The sequence below is a fragment of the Cervus canadensis genome, chromosome X (assembly GCF_019320065.1).
Source record: "Cervus canadensis isolate Bull #8, Minnesota chromosome X, ASM1932006v1, whole genome shotgun sequence".
NCBI lineage: Eukaryota > Metazoa > Chordata > Mammalia > Artiodactyla > Cervidae > Cervus > Cervus canadensis.
The window spans coordinates 16702216-16718738 of NC_057419.1; the positions used below are offsets into that span (position 1 = coordinate 16702216).

Here is a 16523-nt window from a genome sequence, read left to right on the forward strand (position 1 = left end):
ACCTCTGGCATCAGTCACTCAGAATTCCCGACCAACATGCTTTTCTGAACTCACACCTCTACCCCTGGCCTCTGGGGTGTCTCCCAGAATTTGGCTAAACCAAGGTTCATGCCATGTCATTTCCTGTGTCCCGTTTTGGGGTGTCCAGTCCATGCTCTTGGCTGCTGGCCAGGTCACTTAATGTTTCACTCTGGCCTCGCCCCCGGTGCCCCCACCACAGAACCTAATGACCCTTGGGGTCTGGAGGTTCCGTCCCGACCTCACTGTGAATGTGCCCTGCTGGCCTCCCACGCTCCCTGGAGTACAGACTTCTCACAGTATTATAAGCACTGCTCTCTGCTGCTGTGCACACATACACGCATGCATATCCGTGCACACACAGACCCTGAACACATGCACACATGTGTGTGCACCTGTACCGACAGAAGCATGTACATACACACACAGAAACACACACACACAGACCCCCCAGAGCAATGCCACAGCTCCCCACTACCACTCAGAAGAGGCTGGGTCCCATGGGACCAGGCGCCATGCTTTATGTCTTTCTGTGTCAGGAACCCCCAACCCGTCTGTAGAGGGGCTGTGCTGGGGGAAGTCCCCACCCACGCCCCTGTCTCTCACTACAAGGCCCCTCTCCTCCACCCCCTCCCAGAACGCCCTCCTGGAGATCTCAGAGTGGCTGGAGAACCACCCCCAGGAGGTGGTTATCCTGGCATGCAGGAACTTCGAGGGCATGATGGAGGACCTGCAAGAGAACCTGTTGGGCTGCATCAAGAACATCATTGGGAACATGCTGTGTCCCCGTGGGGTGAGCAGGGGCCACAGGCTCCCCATGCTCTTGTCAGCGGGAGCACTAGGCTTCACTGTAATCCGACTATCTGCTCGCTGCGTGAAGCTGATTCAGACTCCAGGTGATGCCGCTCACGGAACTCCAGTAATCCACCCACCACTGTCTCCACTCAAACACCCCAGTAACCAGCCCATCACTGGTCACAGGCATGCCCAATAATCCACCCTGCCCGGTCTCTATTCAGGCACTCCCCAAATCCATCAATCACGCCTCAAGATGCCCCAGTAATCCACCTGCCATTTCCTATCACAAATCCCAATAATCCACCCACCTCTGTTTCCACTCAGGTACATACCCCAATAATTGACCCATCACTACTCAAGACACCCAAGTAATCTACCCACCACTGTCTCCACTCAAACACCCCAAAAATCTACCAATCACTGCTCAAGACACCCCAATAACCCACCCATCACCTTCTCCACTCAGACACCCCAGTAATCTACCCATTAGTGTCTCTACCCAGACATGCCATTATTCCACCCACGATTGTCTCTTCTCACAGAGAACCCAATAACCAGTCCATCACTGCTCATAGACACCCCAATAATCCACACACTGCTGTAGCTTCTCGGATACCTTCTCACAATACCTGACACATTGTGTCACAAGGCACCCCAATAACCACTGTGCACACGTCTCATGGGCACCTGGATGATTCTCCCCACAGGAGGTGCCGAATCTGCGCCAGCCGTAGTCCCGGGGCCGGCAGGTCATCCTGTCGTACAAGGACGAGGCATCCATGAGTCAGCATGCAGAACTGTGGCCCGGTATCCCCTACTGGTGAGGGAACCAGGTGAAGCCCCGAGACCTCATCCACTACCTGGAGCACACGAAGAGCTGCAGCCACCCAGGTGAGTTCCGCCTTCATACCGGACACCTGATCACACGCATGTCCTAGCGCATGGGGCTGGCTTTGGGTTCAAGTGGATAAATGGAACAGGACATATTAGGGGACGTTATTCTGTTCAACACATGGAGAACAGGGCATGGACATTCTTGGGGATGTTACTGTGTCCACCACAGGGGGTCAGGAAGTAGATAGGATGTGAACATCCGTGCGGACATTATTGTGTCCACCACACGGGGTCAGGACGTGGACATCGCTGGTGTCACTGTCCAGCCCGCCTGCCCTCTGTAACAGGAGAAATTCATCAGTCAACACCCCTGTGAGTCCCTGCTGTCTGAACTTTGGTCTCTGTCAGACATCTGAATCTCTGACCAGAGGAGGCCAGAGTCTGGGTGGGTGATGGCACAGCTTGGTGACTGCGTGGGCAGGTGACCCATGGGTTACTGGTCACATGCGCAGGAGATGTGTGGGTTGGTGACCCCGTGGGTGGGTTACCATGTGGGTGGGTGACCGGTTTGAGCTCCTGACAGCAGGGTGGGTTACCATGTGAGTTGCTGACCCGGTGAGTGGGTGACCACATAGGCGGGTGATGGTGTGAGGGGGTAATCATGTGGACAGGTGACCACATGACCTCGCAGGTTCGTGACCCCATGGGTGGGTGACCACATGGGTTATTGGCCACGTGGAGGGATCACCACATCATGTAGTGACCCCGTGGGTGGGTGACCGACCATGTGAGTCAGTGACCACATGGTCTGGTTTGTCACATGACTCCGTGGGTTAGTGACTGCACATGTAGGCGGCTGACCCCACAGCTGGCACCATGAGCTGCGGCCCCTCTCTTGTCCCAGGCAGGCTGTTCATGGCCGGCATCAACCTCACGGAGAACCTGCACTTTGTCCTCATCCACCCGGCCTGGTCCCTGGCCCCACTACCTTTGCGCATGGGTGCGGGGCCAGTGCCCGGGGTCAGCGCCCGGGGTCAGCTGCCAGCTATATCAACACCATCGCAGGCGACTTCATCTGCGCCGTCGGGTTTGATGGCAATGTCATCAGGTTGAACCAGAAGCTGCTTCGGGGCTGACAGATGGTTCGTGTGTGGAGCTGGGCATCACGGAGGCTGCGTCTCATCACGTCCTGTGATGTTACCAGCCTGAACCGGAAACCGCCTCGGGGCTGATGGTCCACGCACTGAGGGGCTGGGCATTGCGGAGGCCACTCCTCGTTCACATCCTGTGACGTCACTGGGCTGAACCGGAAGCTCCTTCGAGGCCGCCGGACGGCGCGTGGGTGGAGCTGGGTGTAACGGAGGCTGCGTCTCAGTCACGTCCTGTGCGTCACCGGCCTAAACTGGTAGCCGCCTTGGTGCTGCTGGACGGCACGTTTAGGAGCTGGGCATTGCGGAGGCTATTCTCAGTCCTGTCCTGCGGGGCTGGTCATCCGTCCGCCCGTCCACTGAACGATGGTGACTGCAGAGGTGTGGCCAGGTGGCAGGGCCCATGGTCTCCTCAGTCCTCTGTGTGTCTCTTGGCGAATGCAGGGTGTGAGGTGATGATTAAAGGTGAGTGCATGATTTATACAATCACATCCTCAGGGAGACACACCCGGTCCGTGGCTTCCCCGTAGGAGAGTCTGGGTTGTCCCCTCCCCCTGGCACCGAGAGCAGCAGACGGTGACCCCCAGATCGGGAGGCGGGGGAGGCAGTATGGCAGTGGCTATATCTTTCCGTGTGTGCTTTACGTTTCTCTTCTCTTCTTATCTATTTGTTAGGCCTCCTCAGACAACCACTTTGCCTCTTTGCAATTCTTTTTCTTGTGGATGCTTTTGATCACCACCTCCTGTACAATGTTGGGAACCTCCATCCATAGGTCTTCTGGTGCCGTGTGTTCCAGGCCTAACCCTTGAGTCTATTTGTCCCTTCCAGAGTATACTCACAAGGGATTTGAATAAAGCAAAGAACCACTGGAACACAGTAGAATGGGAAAGACTAGAAATCTCTTCAGGAAAATTAGACATGCCAAGGGAACATTTCATGCAAAGACAGGCACAATAAAGCACAGAAACGTTATGGGCCTAACTAAAACAGAAGAGATTAAGAAGAGGTAGCAAGAATACACAGAAGAACTGTAAATTAAAAAAAAAAGATCTTATTATCCTGGATAACCACGATGGTGTGATGAGTCACCCAGAGCCGGACATCCTGGAGTGCAAAGTCAAGTGGGCCTTAGGAAGCAGCAGTACGAACAAAGCTAGTGGAGGTGATGAAATTCCAGCTGAAAGCTTTCAAATCCTAAAAGATGGTGCTGTTAAAGTGGTGCACTCAATAGGCCAGCCAGTTTGGAAAACTTGGCAGTGGCCTCAGGACTGAAAAAGGTCAGTTTTCATTTCAATCCCAAAGAAGGGCAATGCCAAACAATGTTTAGACTACCGCACGACTGCACTCATTTCACATGCTAGCAAGGTAATGCTCGAAAACCTTCAAGCTAGGCTTCAACAGTATGTGACCCGAGAACTTCACAGACCCCACATTCAAACAGTTGATTCTAAATGCACAGTGATACCACAAAGATGGTCAAGGTAAAGACATACAATGGACTTTATGTCTAAGTCAGTGAAACAAAATATTCACTGCAAGGTACATACTTTTTTAGCTTGAAAAATCTTATATTTGAATATAAAACATCCTGCTGAAATTGAAAAATATGTTTTAAAGTGAAATTCATTCTTAATTGTCAATTACTTTGAGCCTATGGAAAAAAGAAAATATAATTACATTCATTGGGACTGCTTCAGTTCAGTTCAGTCACTCAGTCGTGTCCAACTCTTTTCATTGGGTGCTGCTTAAATTTTCACAGACGTTTTTTTCTTAAAAATTCCCTTACAGTTTTAACATCTTAATTAGATATAAAATGGTCAGTAGATTTTATACTATGTTTTCTGGACATTTTCATTTCCTTTAATTTATGAATGTAACTAGAATGTTTTTCTATTGAGTGAGTATTAAAAATTACTCCTCTCTCTTGAGTGGAACACACTGTTTACACTACTGTTGGGAGACATTTTAGTGCCTAAAACCTTTTATACTTCAGCTCTACAATCTAGGTTTTTTGTTTGTTTGTTTTGCTTTGCTTAGGCTGAGAATTTTCTCATCTATTTGTAGTATCTTCAGAGTTTCTGTTAGGAATATGTGTCTGCTGTTGCTTACTTGCACCGTCGTGTCCAACTCTTTGCCACCCCATGGACTGTAAGCCCACCAGTCTCTTCTGTTCACGGGGATTCTCCAGGCAAGAATGCTGGAGTGGGTTGCCATGCTCTCCTGCAGGGGATCTTCCTGACCTAGAGATGGAATTCACATCTGCCACAGCTCCTGCATTGCAGGCGGATTCTTTACCACTGAGTGAAACTGGATCTTGTATACGTGAAACCCACTTTAATTATGAAGATTCATAATCAGTGAAAAACAAAGATGGAGAATCCCAAAAAAGCATTTACCTTTAACCAATTAATAATAAGAATAAAAACCTTCATTTCAATTTGCATTCGTTTATTTTTTCTTTTAAATTTTCATTGAAGGATAATTACTTTCCAGAATTTTGTTGTTTTCTGTCAAACTTCAACATAACAGTCTTTCTTAACTCATAGTTTCTCTTAAATATCATCTTATTCTGTGTAAATAACTTCTTTTAACATTTCTTACAGACAAGGTATCTGCTGAGAATGAATTCCCCAATGTTTTGTTCATATGAAAATATCTCCTTCTCCTTTGTTTTTGAAGGATAATATTCCTGGATATAGAAGTTAATTTCAGTAGTTTAAAAGAAAAAAAATACGTTTGATTTATTGAAATGTTGTACCTGTACCATGAATTTACTAGTTAAGCTGTATAATTCATTGATTTGTAACTTATTCATAGGTTGAATAACCATAACCACAGCCTCATTCTAGAATATTTTCATCATTCCAATTGGGAAACACTCTCCTGCTGGCAGACATTTTCCATTTCCCCCTTCATCTGGGCCCTTGCATTCACTCCTCTATTTTCGGTCTTCAGAGAATTACCTAATCTGAGACATACGTGTTCACACGAATAGAATAATGCAATACACAGCCTTTTGTTCCCAGCTTCTTTTAATTAACATGATCATTTCAGAGCTCTAGCATGTTATAGCTTATATAAGAACTCCATTCATTTGATGGCCAAATAATTTTGTATTGCATGTTTTATTTATTCGATCACCAGTTGATGGTCATTTGAGTTATTTCAATGTTGTTTTCCTTTTTTAAGTTTATTTCTTTTTAAAAATTATTTTTTAATTTAATAATTGTAAAATTTTAAATTTAATGGCCTTTTCTGCATCTATTTAGGTTATCTCATGATTTTTAGCTTTCCTGTGGTTAATGTGGTGTGTCACATTAATTGATTTGCGAATATTGAAGAATCCTTGCATCCCTGGAATAAAGCCAACTTGATCATGGTTTTTGATATGTTGTTGAATTCTGTGTGCTAAAATTTTGCTGAGGATTTTTTGCATCTATGTTCATCAGTGATATTGGCCTGTAGTTTTCTTATTTGGTCTTGTCTTTGCCTGGTTTTGGTATCAGGGTGATGGTAGTCCTGTAGAATGAGTTTGGAAGTGTTCCTTCCTCTGAAATATTTTTGAGAGAGTTTTAGAAGGATAGGCATTTGCTCATCTCTGAATGTTTGATGGAATTCACCTGTGAAGTCATCTGGTCCTGGGATTTTGTCTTTTGGGAATTTCTTGGTCACAGCTTCGATTTGGAGCTTGTAATTGGGTGGTTCATAATTTCTATTTCTTCCTGTTTCAGTCTTGGAAGATTGAGCTTTTCTAAGCATCTGTCCATTTCTACCAGGTTATCTATTTTATTGCCATAGAGTTGTTCATAATAGTCTCTTATAATCCTTTGTGTTTCTGCATTTTCTGATGTAATTCTCCTTTTTCATTTCTAAGTTTGTTGATTTCATTCTTCTATGTTTCTTGATGAGTCTGGCTAAAGGTTTGTCAATTTTGTTTATCTTCTCAAAGAACCAGCTTTTAGTTTGTTAACCTTTGCTATTGTTTCTTTCATTTATTTTTCATTTATTTCATCTCAGATTTTTATGTTTTCTTTCCATGTACTAATTTTGGCTATTTTTTTGTTTTGTTTTGTTTTTCTTTATCAGTTGTTTTAGGAGTCAATTGAGCTTGTCTATTCAACGCTTTTCTTGTTTCTTGAGTTAGGATTGTATTGCTACAAACTTCCCTCTTGGAACTTATTTTCCTGCATCCCATAGATTTTGAGTTGTCGTGTTTTCATTGTCATTTTTTTCTAGAAAATTTTCGATTTCCGTTTTGATTTCTTCGGTAACCTGTTGGTTAGTTAGAAACGTGTTGTTTAATCTCCATGTGTTTGTGTTTCTTACAGTTTTCTTTTTTTCTTCTAATTGATATCTAGTCTCATAGTGTTGTGGTCAGAAAAGATGCTTGATACAATTTCAATTTTGTTCATTTTACTGAGATTTGATTTGGGACCCAAGATGTGGTCTCTCCTGGAAAATGTTCCCTGTGCACTTGAGAAGAAGGTGTATTCTTCTCCATTTGGATGGCATGTCCTGAAGATATCAATGAGATTCATCTCATCTCATGTATCATTTAAGACATGTGTTTCTGCATTAATTTTCTGTTTTGATGATCTGTCCATTGGTGTGAGTGGGGTGTTAAAGTGAACTATGATTTTTTTTACTGTCAATTTCTCTTTTAATGTATGTTAATGTTTGTCTTATGTATTGAGGTGCTCCTTTGTTGGGGGCATAGATGTTTACAATTGCTATGTCTTCATCTAGTATTGATCCCTTCATCACTATGTAGTGTCCTTCCTTATCTATTGTAATCTTCTTTAGCTTAAGGTCTGATATGAGGATTGCTATTCCATCTTTCTTTTGATTCCCATTTGCATGGCATATATGTTTCCATCCTGTCACTTTCAGTCTGTATGTGTCTTTAGGTCTGAAGTGGGGTTCTTATAGACAGCAGGTACATGGGTCTTTTTCTTTTAAATTAATGTATTTATTTTAATTGGAGGCTCCTTACTTTGCAGTATTGTGGTGGTTTTTGCCATATATTGAGTTGAATCAGCCATGGGAGTACATGTCTTCCCCATCCTGAAACCCTTACTGCTTCTCTCCCCATCCCACCCCTCAGGGTTTCCCCAGTACAGCGGCTTTCAGTGCCCTATGTCATGCATCAAAGTTGGGACAGGTGATCTATTTCACATATCGTAATATACATGTTTCGCTGTTAGTCTCTCAAATCATCTCACCCTGGCCTTCTCCAACAGTGTCCAAAAGTCCCTTCATTATATCTGTGTCTCTTTTACTGCCTTACGTATGTGGTCATCATTACCATCTTTCTAATTTCTATATATATGTGTTAATATACTCCATGGGTCTTTTTCCTTCTAACATACTTCACTCTGTATAATAGGCTCCAGTGTCATCCACCTCATTAGAAGTGATTCAGATACGTTCTTTTTAATAGCTGAGTCATATGTATCACGGTTTTCTTTTCTGTGTGTATGTTGAAGGACATCTAGGTTGCTTCCATATCCTAGCTATTGTAAACAGTGCTGTGGTGAGCATTGGGGTACACATGTCTTTTTCAGTGCTGGTTTCCTCAGTGTGTATGCCCAGCAGTGGGATTTCTGGGCTGTTTGGCAATTCTGTTTCCAGTTTTTTAAAGAATCCCCCCACTGTTCTCCATAGGGCCATTCTAGTTTGCATTCCCACCAACGGTGTAAGAGGGTTCCCTTACTCTGCAACCTCTGCAGCATTTATTGTTTGTAGACTTCCTGATAGCAGCCATCCTGACCAGCAGGAGATGATCCCACATTGTGGTTATGATTTGCATTTCTCTGATAATGAGTGATGCTGAGCATCTTTTCATGTGTTTGTTTGCCATTTGTGTGTCTTCTTTGGAGAAAAGTCTCTTCAGTTCTTTGTCCTGTTTTTTTGATTGGGTCATTTATTTTTCTGGTGTGGAGCTGCTTGTATATTTTTGAGAATAATTCTTTGTCAGTTGCTTCATTCGCTATTATTTTCTCCCATTCTGAAGGCTGTCTTTTCACCTTTCTCATAGTTTCCTTCATTGTGCCCAAACTTTTAAGTTTAATTAGGTCCAGATTGTTTAATTTTGCTTGTATCTCCATTACTCGGAGAGGTGTGTCATAGACGATCCTACAGTGATTTATGTAAGGGAGTGTTTTGATTATGTTGTCCTCTAGGAATTTTATAGTGTCTAGTACTGCATCTTTCGTCAATTTTGAGTTTATTTTTGTGTACAGTGTTAGAAAGTGTTCTAGTTTCCTTCTTTTACATTTGGTAGACCAGTTTTCCCATCACCACTTGTTAAAGAGATTGTCTTTTCTCCATTGTATATTTTTGCATCCTTTCTTAAAGATACGGTGTCCATGGGTGCGTGGATTTATTTCTGAGCTTTCTGTTTTGTCCCATTGATCTATATTTCTGTCTTTGTGCCAGTACCATACTGTCTTGATGACTGTAGCTTTGTAGTATAGTCTGAAGTCAGGCAGATTGAGTCCTCCTCTCCCATTCTTCTTTCTCAAGATTGCTTTGGCTATTCGAGGTTTTCTGTATTTCAATATACATTGTGAAACTATTTGTTCTCGTTCTGTGAAAAATACCATTGATAGCTTGATAGGGATTGCATTCAATCTACGAGTGCTTTGGGTAGTATACTCATTATCACTATGTTGACTCTTCAGATCCATGAACAAGGTATATTTCACCATCTATTTGTATCATCTTTGATTTCTTTCATCAGTGTTTTAACGTTTTCTATATATAGGTCTTTTGTTTCTTTAGGTAGTTTTATTCCTAAGTTTGTCCTTCTTTTCATCGCAATGCTGAAAGGGATTGTTTCTTAATTTCACTTTCTGTTTTCTATCGAAATGCAAAGGATTTATGTGTATTAATTTTATATCCTGCAACTTTTCTGTATTCATTGATTAGCTCTAGTCATTTTCTGGTGCTGTCTTTAGGGATTTCTGTGTAAAGGATCATGTTATCTGCCAACAGTGAGAGTTTTATTTCTTCTTTTCCAATTTGGATACCCTTTAATTTTTTTCTTCCCTCATTGCTATGGCTAAAGCTTTCTAAACCATGTTGAATAGTAGTGGTGAGAGTGGGCACTCTTGTCTTGTTCCTGACTTTTGGGATAATGCTTTAAATTTTTCACCTTTGAGGATCAAGTTTGCTATGTTTTTTTTATCATATTTGACTTTTATTATTTGAGTTGTGTTCTTTCTATGCCTGCTTTCTGGAGCGTTTTTCTTTTTTTTTTTTTATCATCAATGCATGTTGAATTTTGTCATAGGGTTTTTCTACATCTATGGAGATAATCATATGGTTTTTATCTTTCAGTTTGTTAATGCAATTTATCACATTGATTGATTTGCAAATATTGAAGAATCCTTGCATCTCTGGAATAAACCCACTTGGTCATGATGTCTGACCTTTTGAATATGTTGTTGGATTCTGTTTCCTAGAATTTGTTGAAGATTTTTCATGTATGTTCATCAGTGATATTGGCCTGTAGTTTTCTTTTTTTGTGGCATCTTTGTCTGGTTTTGGGATTAGGGTGATGGGGGCCTCATAAAATGAGTTTGGTAGTTTACCTTGTGCAATTATTTGGAAGAGTTTGAGTAGGATAGGTGTTAGCTCTTTAATTGTTTGGTGGAATTCACCTGTGAAGCCAACTGGTCCTGGGCTTTTGTTTGTTTGAAGATTTTTTATTACAGTTTCAATTTCCATGCTTTTGATGGGTCTAGTAAGATTTTCTATTTCTTCCTGGCTCAGTTTTGGAAGGTTATACTTTTCTAAGAATTCGTCCTTTTCTTCCAAGTTGTCCATTTTATTTTCATATAGCTGCTGATAGTAGTCTCTTGTGATCCTTTGTATTTCTGTGTTGTCTGTTGTGATTTCTCCATTTCCATTTCTAATTTTGTTGATTTGATTCTTCTCCCTTTTTTTCCTGATGTGTCTGGCTAGTGCTTTGTCTATGTTATTTATCTTCTCAAAGAACCAGCTTCTAGTTTTGTTGATTTTTGCTATAGTCTGCTTTTTTCCCCCCACTTTTTTCTGCCCTAACTTTATGATTTATTCCTTCTACTAACCCTGGGGTTCTTCATTTCTTCTTTTTCTAGTTGCTTTAGGTGTAAAGTTAGGTCATTTATTTGATGTTTCTCTTGTTTCTTGAGGTAAGCTCTTATTGCTATCAACTTGCCCCTTAGCACTGCTTTACTGAATGGCATAGGAGTTGGGTTCTCGAGTTTTAATTTGCTTCTATGCATATTTTGATTTCTTTTTTATTTCTTCTGTAATTTGTTGGTTATTAAGAAGCATGTTGTTTAGCCTCCATATGTTTTTATTTTTAATAGTTTTTTTTTCCTGATGTTGACATCTGATCGTACCTCATTGTGATCAGAAAAGATGCTCAAAATGATTTTGATTATTTTGAATTTACCAAGGCTAGATTCATGGCCCAGAATGTGATCTATTCTGGAGAATGTTCCACGTGCACTTGAGAGAAAGGTGAATTTCATTGTTTTGGGGTGAAATGTCCTATAGATATCAATTAGGTCTAACTGGTCCATTGTATCATTTAAATTTGTGTTTCCTTGCTAATTTTCTGTTTGGTTGATCTATCCATAGGTGTGAATGGCATATTAAAGTCTTCTATTGTTATTGTGTTACTGTTAATTTCCCCTTTCCTGCTTGTTAGCATTTGCATTATGAATATTGAGCTTCTCCTATGTTGGGTACGTATATATATACTGGGTTTGATCCTTTGATTCTTATGTAGTGTCCTTTGTCTCTTTACACAGCCTTTCTTTCAAAGTCTATTTTATCTGATATGAGTATTGATACTCCTGCTTTCTTTTGGTCTCCATTTGCATGACATACCTTTTCCCAAACCTTTATGTTCACTCTGTATGTGTCCCTTGGCAAGAGGTGGGTCCCTTGTAGACAGCATGTGTAGGGGTCTGCTTTTGTAACGATTTTACAATACTTCCTTTGTCGTGTAGCTATCCATTTGCCGATGCTTCTGTCCAGTCATCAATTGACCATTTTCCTTGGTGCATTTTCTGTAAATTGCAGACATCAGTGTGTCTCTCTGTAAGTATTTCAGCAAGCCTGCCATTTAGTAGTGAGCCGTGTTTGTTTACAGCAATTTTCTTTGGATATAAACTTTACATACAATGAAATATACTAATCTTTTTTTTTCCGGTCATGCTGCTTTTTTTTTTCATTTTTTTTTTATTAGTTGGAGGCTAATTACTTCACAACATTTCAGTGGGTTTTGTCATACATTGATATGAATCAGCCATAGATTTACACGTATTCCCCATCCCGGTCCCCCCTCCCACCTCCCTCTCCACCCAATTCCTCTGGGTCTTCCCAGTGTACCAGGCCCGAACACTTGTCTCATGCATCCCACCTGGGCTGGTGATCTGTTTCACCATAGATAATATACATGCTGTTCTTTGGAAACATCCCACCCTCACCTTCTCCCACAGAGTTCAAAAGTCTGTTCTGTACTTCTGTGTCTCTTTTTCTGTTTTGCATAGAAGTATAGTTGATTTGCAATGTTGTGTTCAGCTCAGTTCAGTTCAGTCGCTCACTCGTGACTGACTCTGTGACCCTGTGAACCGCAGCATGCTAGGCCTCCCTGTCCATCACCAACTCCTGGAATTTACCCAAACTCAGGTCCATTGAGTTGGTGATGCCTTCCAACCGTCTCATCCTGTGTCGTCCGCTTCTCCTCTTGAACTCAATCTTTCCCAGCATCAGTGTCTCTACAAAGGAGTCAGCTCTTTGCATTAGGTGGCCAAAGTGTTGGAGTTTCAGTTTCAACATCAGTCCTTCCAATGAACACCCAGGACTGATCTCCCTTAGGATGGACTGGTTGGATCTTCTTGCAGTCCAAGGGACTCTCAAGAGTCTTCTCCAACACCACAGTTCAGAAGCACCAATTCTTCAGGGCTCACCTTTCTTTATAGTCCAAATCTAACATCCATACGTGACTACTGGAAAAACCATAGCCTTGACTAGATGAACCTTTGTTGACAATGTAATGTCTCCGCTTTTTAATATGCTGTCAAGGTTGGTCATAACCTTTCTTCCAAGGAGTAAGCGTCTTTTAATTTCATGGCTGCAGTGACCATATGCAGTGATTTTGGAGCCCCCCAAAATAAAGTCAGCCACTGTTTCCCCATCTATTTTCCATGGATCGGATGCCTTGATCTTAGTTTTCTGAATGTTGAACTTTAAGCCAACTTTTCACTCTCCTCTTTCAGTTTCATCAAGAGGCTCTTTAGCTCTTCTTCACGTTCTGCCAAAAGGGTGGTGTCATCTGCATATCTGGGTTTATTGATATTTCTCCCGGCAGTCTTGATTCCAGATTGTGCTCATTCCAGCCTAGCGTTTCTCCTGATGTACTCTGCATATAAGTTAAAAAAGCAAGGTGACAATATACAGCCTTAACATACTCTTTTTCCTATTTGGAACCAGTCTGTTGTTCCATGTCCAGTTCTACCTGTTGCTTCCTGACATGCATACAGGTTTCTCAAGAGGCAGGTCAGGTGGTCTGGTATTCCCATCTCTTTCAGAATTTTCCACACTTTATTGACATCCACATAGTCAAAGGCCTTGCCATAGTCAGTAAAGCAGAAATAGATGTTTTTCTGGAACTCTGTTGATTTTTCGAGGATCCAGTGGGTATTGGCAATTTGATCTCTGGTTCCTCTGCCTTTTCTAAAACCAGCTTGGACATCTGGAATTTCACAGTTCAAGTATTGCTGAATCCTGACTTGGAGAATATTGAGCATTACTTTACTAGCATGTGAGATGAGTGCAATTGTGTGGTAGTTTAAGCGTTCTTTGGCATTGCCTTTCTTTGGGAATGGAATGAAAACTGGCCTTTTCCAGTCCTATGGCCACTGCTGAGTTTTCTCAATTTGCTGACATATTGAGTGCAACACTTTCACAGCATCATCTTGTAGGATTTGAAATAGCTCAACTGGAATTCCATTGCCTCCTCTAACTTTGTTCATAGTGCTGCTTCCTATGGCCCACTCGACTTCAGATTCCAGTATGCCTGGCTCTAGGTGAGTGATCACACCCTTGTGATTATCTGGGTTGTGAAGATCTTTTTTGTAGAGTCCTTCTGTGTACTCTTGCCATCTCTTCTTAATATTTTCTGCTTCTCTTAGGTCCATACCATTTCTGTCCTTTATTGACCCCAATTTGCATGAAATATTCCCTTGGTATCTCTCATTTTCTTGACAAGATCTCTAGTCTTTCCTATTCTATTGTTTTCTTCTATTTCTTTGCATTGACTGCTGAGGAAGGCTTTGTTATCGCTCCTTGCTATTCTGTGGAACTCTGAATTCAAATGGGTATATCTTTCCTTTTCTCCTTTGCTTTTAGCCTCTCTTCTTTTCACAGCTATTTGTAAGGCCTCCTCAGACAGCCCTTTTGCTTTTTTGCAAATCTTTTTCTTGGGGATGGTCTTGCTCCCTGTCTCCTATACAATGTCATGAACCTCCATCAATAGTTCATCAGGCACTCTGTCTATCAGATCTAGTCCCTTAAATCTATTTCTCATTTCCACTGTATAATCATAAAGGATTTGATTTAGGTCATACCTGAATGGTCTAGTGGTTTTCCCCATTTTCTTCAATTTAAGTCTGAATTTGGCAGTAAAGAGTTCATTATTGTTCATCACATTATTGGCTGTGATCCGGTCATGTTTTTGCTGATTGTATAGATCTTCTCCATCTTTGGCTGCAAAGAACACAATCAGTCTGATTTCGGTGTTGGACATATGGTGATGTCCTTGAGTAGAGCCTTCTCTTGTGTTGTTGGAAGAGGGTGTTTGCATGACCAATGTGTTCTCTTGGCAAAATTCTATTAGCATTTGCCCTGCTTCGTGCTGTACTCCAAGGCCAAATTTGCCTGTTACTCCAGGTGTGTCTTGACGTCCTACTGTTGCATTCCAGTCCCCTATCATGAAAAGGAGATCTCTTTGGGGGTGTTAGTTCTAAAAGGTCTTGCAGGTCTTCATAGTACCATTCAACTTCAGCTTCTTCAGTGTTACTTGTCGGGGCATAGACTTGGATTACTGTGGTATTGAATGGTTTGCCTTGAAAACGAAGAGAGATCATTCTGTCATTTTTGAGATTGCATCCAAGTACTGAATTTCAGAGTCTTTTGTTGCCTTCGATGTCTACTTCATTTCTTCTAAGGGATTCTTGCCCACCATAGTAGATTTAATGGTCACCTGAATTAAATTCATCCATTCCAGTCCATCTGTGTTCGCTGATTCCTAGAATGTCGACGTTCACTCTTGCCATTCCATTTGACCACTTCCAGTTTGCCTTGATTCATGGACCTAACATACCAGGTTCCTATGCAATATTTCTGTTTGCAGCATCAAACCTTGCTTCTATCACCAGTCCCATCCACTCCTGTGTGTTGTTTTTGCTTTGGCTCCATCCGTTCATTCTTTCTGGAGTTATTTCTCCACTGATCTCCAGTAGTATATTGGGCACCTGCCGACCTGGGGAGTTCATCTTTCAGTGTCCTATATTTTTGCCTTTTCATACTGTTTCTGGGATTCTCAATGCAAGAATATGGAAGTGGTTTGCCATTTCCCTTCTTCTTTATAGCAAAGTGATTCAGTTAAACACATATATTGTATATATACATTGTGTGTGTATACATACATACATACATACATATATATATATGCATTCTTTTATTTCATCTTTAATTTTTGTATTTCTTTTGGCTACAGTTTAACCATGTGGGTTTAGTTCCCTGACCAGGAATTGAACATGCATGCCCTGCAGTGGAAATGTGGAGTCGTAACCACTGAACTGCCAGGGATGTCCCATATATATTCTTTTCCATCATGATTTATCATAGGATACTGAATATAGTTCTCTGTCCTCTACAGTAGGAACTTGTCAATCCATTCCATGTACTCTAGTTTATATCTCTTAACCCCGATCTCATACTCCATTGCTCCCCCAATTCTCTCAGCCTTGGAAGCCACATGTCTGTTCTCTATGTCCATGAGTGTGTTTATGTTTCATACATGTGCTCATTTGTGTTATATCTTTTTTGTTTATTTTTATTAGTTGGGGGCTAAATACTTTACAATATTGTAGTCATTTTTGCCATACATTGGCATGAATCAGCCATGGGTGTACACGTGTTCCCCATCCTGAACCCCCCTCCCACCTCCCTCTCCATCCCATCCCTCCGGGTCATCCCAGTGCACCAGCCCTGAGCACTTGTCTCATGCATCCAACCTGGACTGGCGATCTGTTTCACACTTGATGATATACATGCTTCAATGCTATTCTCTCAGATCATCCCACCCTCGCCTTCTCTCATAGAGTCCAAAAGTCTGTTCTATACATCTGTGTCTCTTTTTCTGTCTTGCATATAGGGTTATCGTTACCATCTTTCTAAATTCCATATATATGCATTAGTATACTGTATTGGTGTTTATCTTTCTGGCTTCCTTCACTCTGTGTTATATCTTAGATTCCACATTTAAGTGATATCGTTTGTTGTTTGTCTTTCTCTGTGTGCCTCACTTCAGCTAGTATGATCATCTCTCGGTCCATGCGTGTTGACTCAAATAGCCTTATTGTTGTAGCTGTACAGATTCTTGTACCCTTTTAACCACACATAGAGGTATTCATCTGTGGTTATTTTCCCGGATATATTATG

At 41.8% G+C, this 16523-nt stretch overlaps 1 pseudogene; it reads left to right on the forward strand.

The window, feature by feature from the left end:
- Positions 1 to 3015, forward strand: part of LOC122434738 — a 3158-nt pseudogene extending 143 nt beyond the window's left edge.
- Positions 3016 to 16523: the final 13508 nt, after the last annotated feature.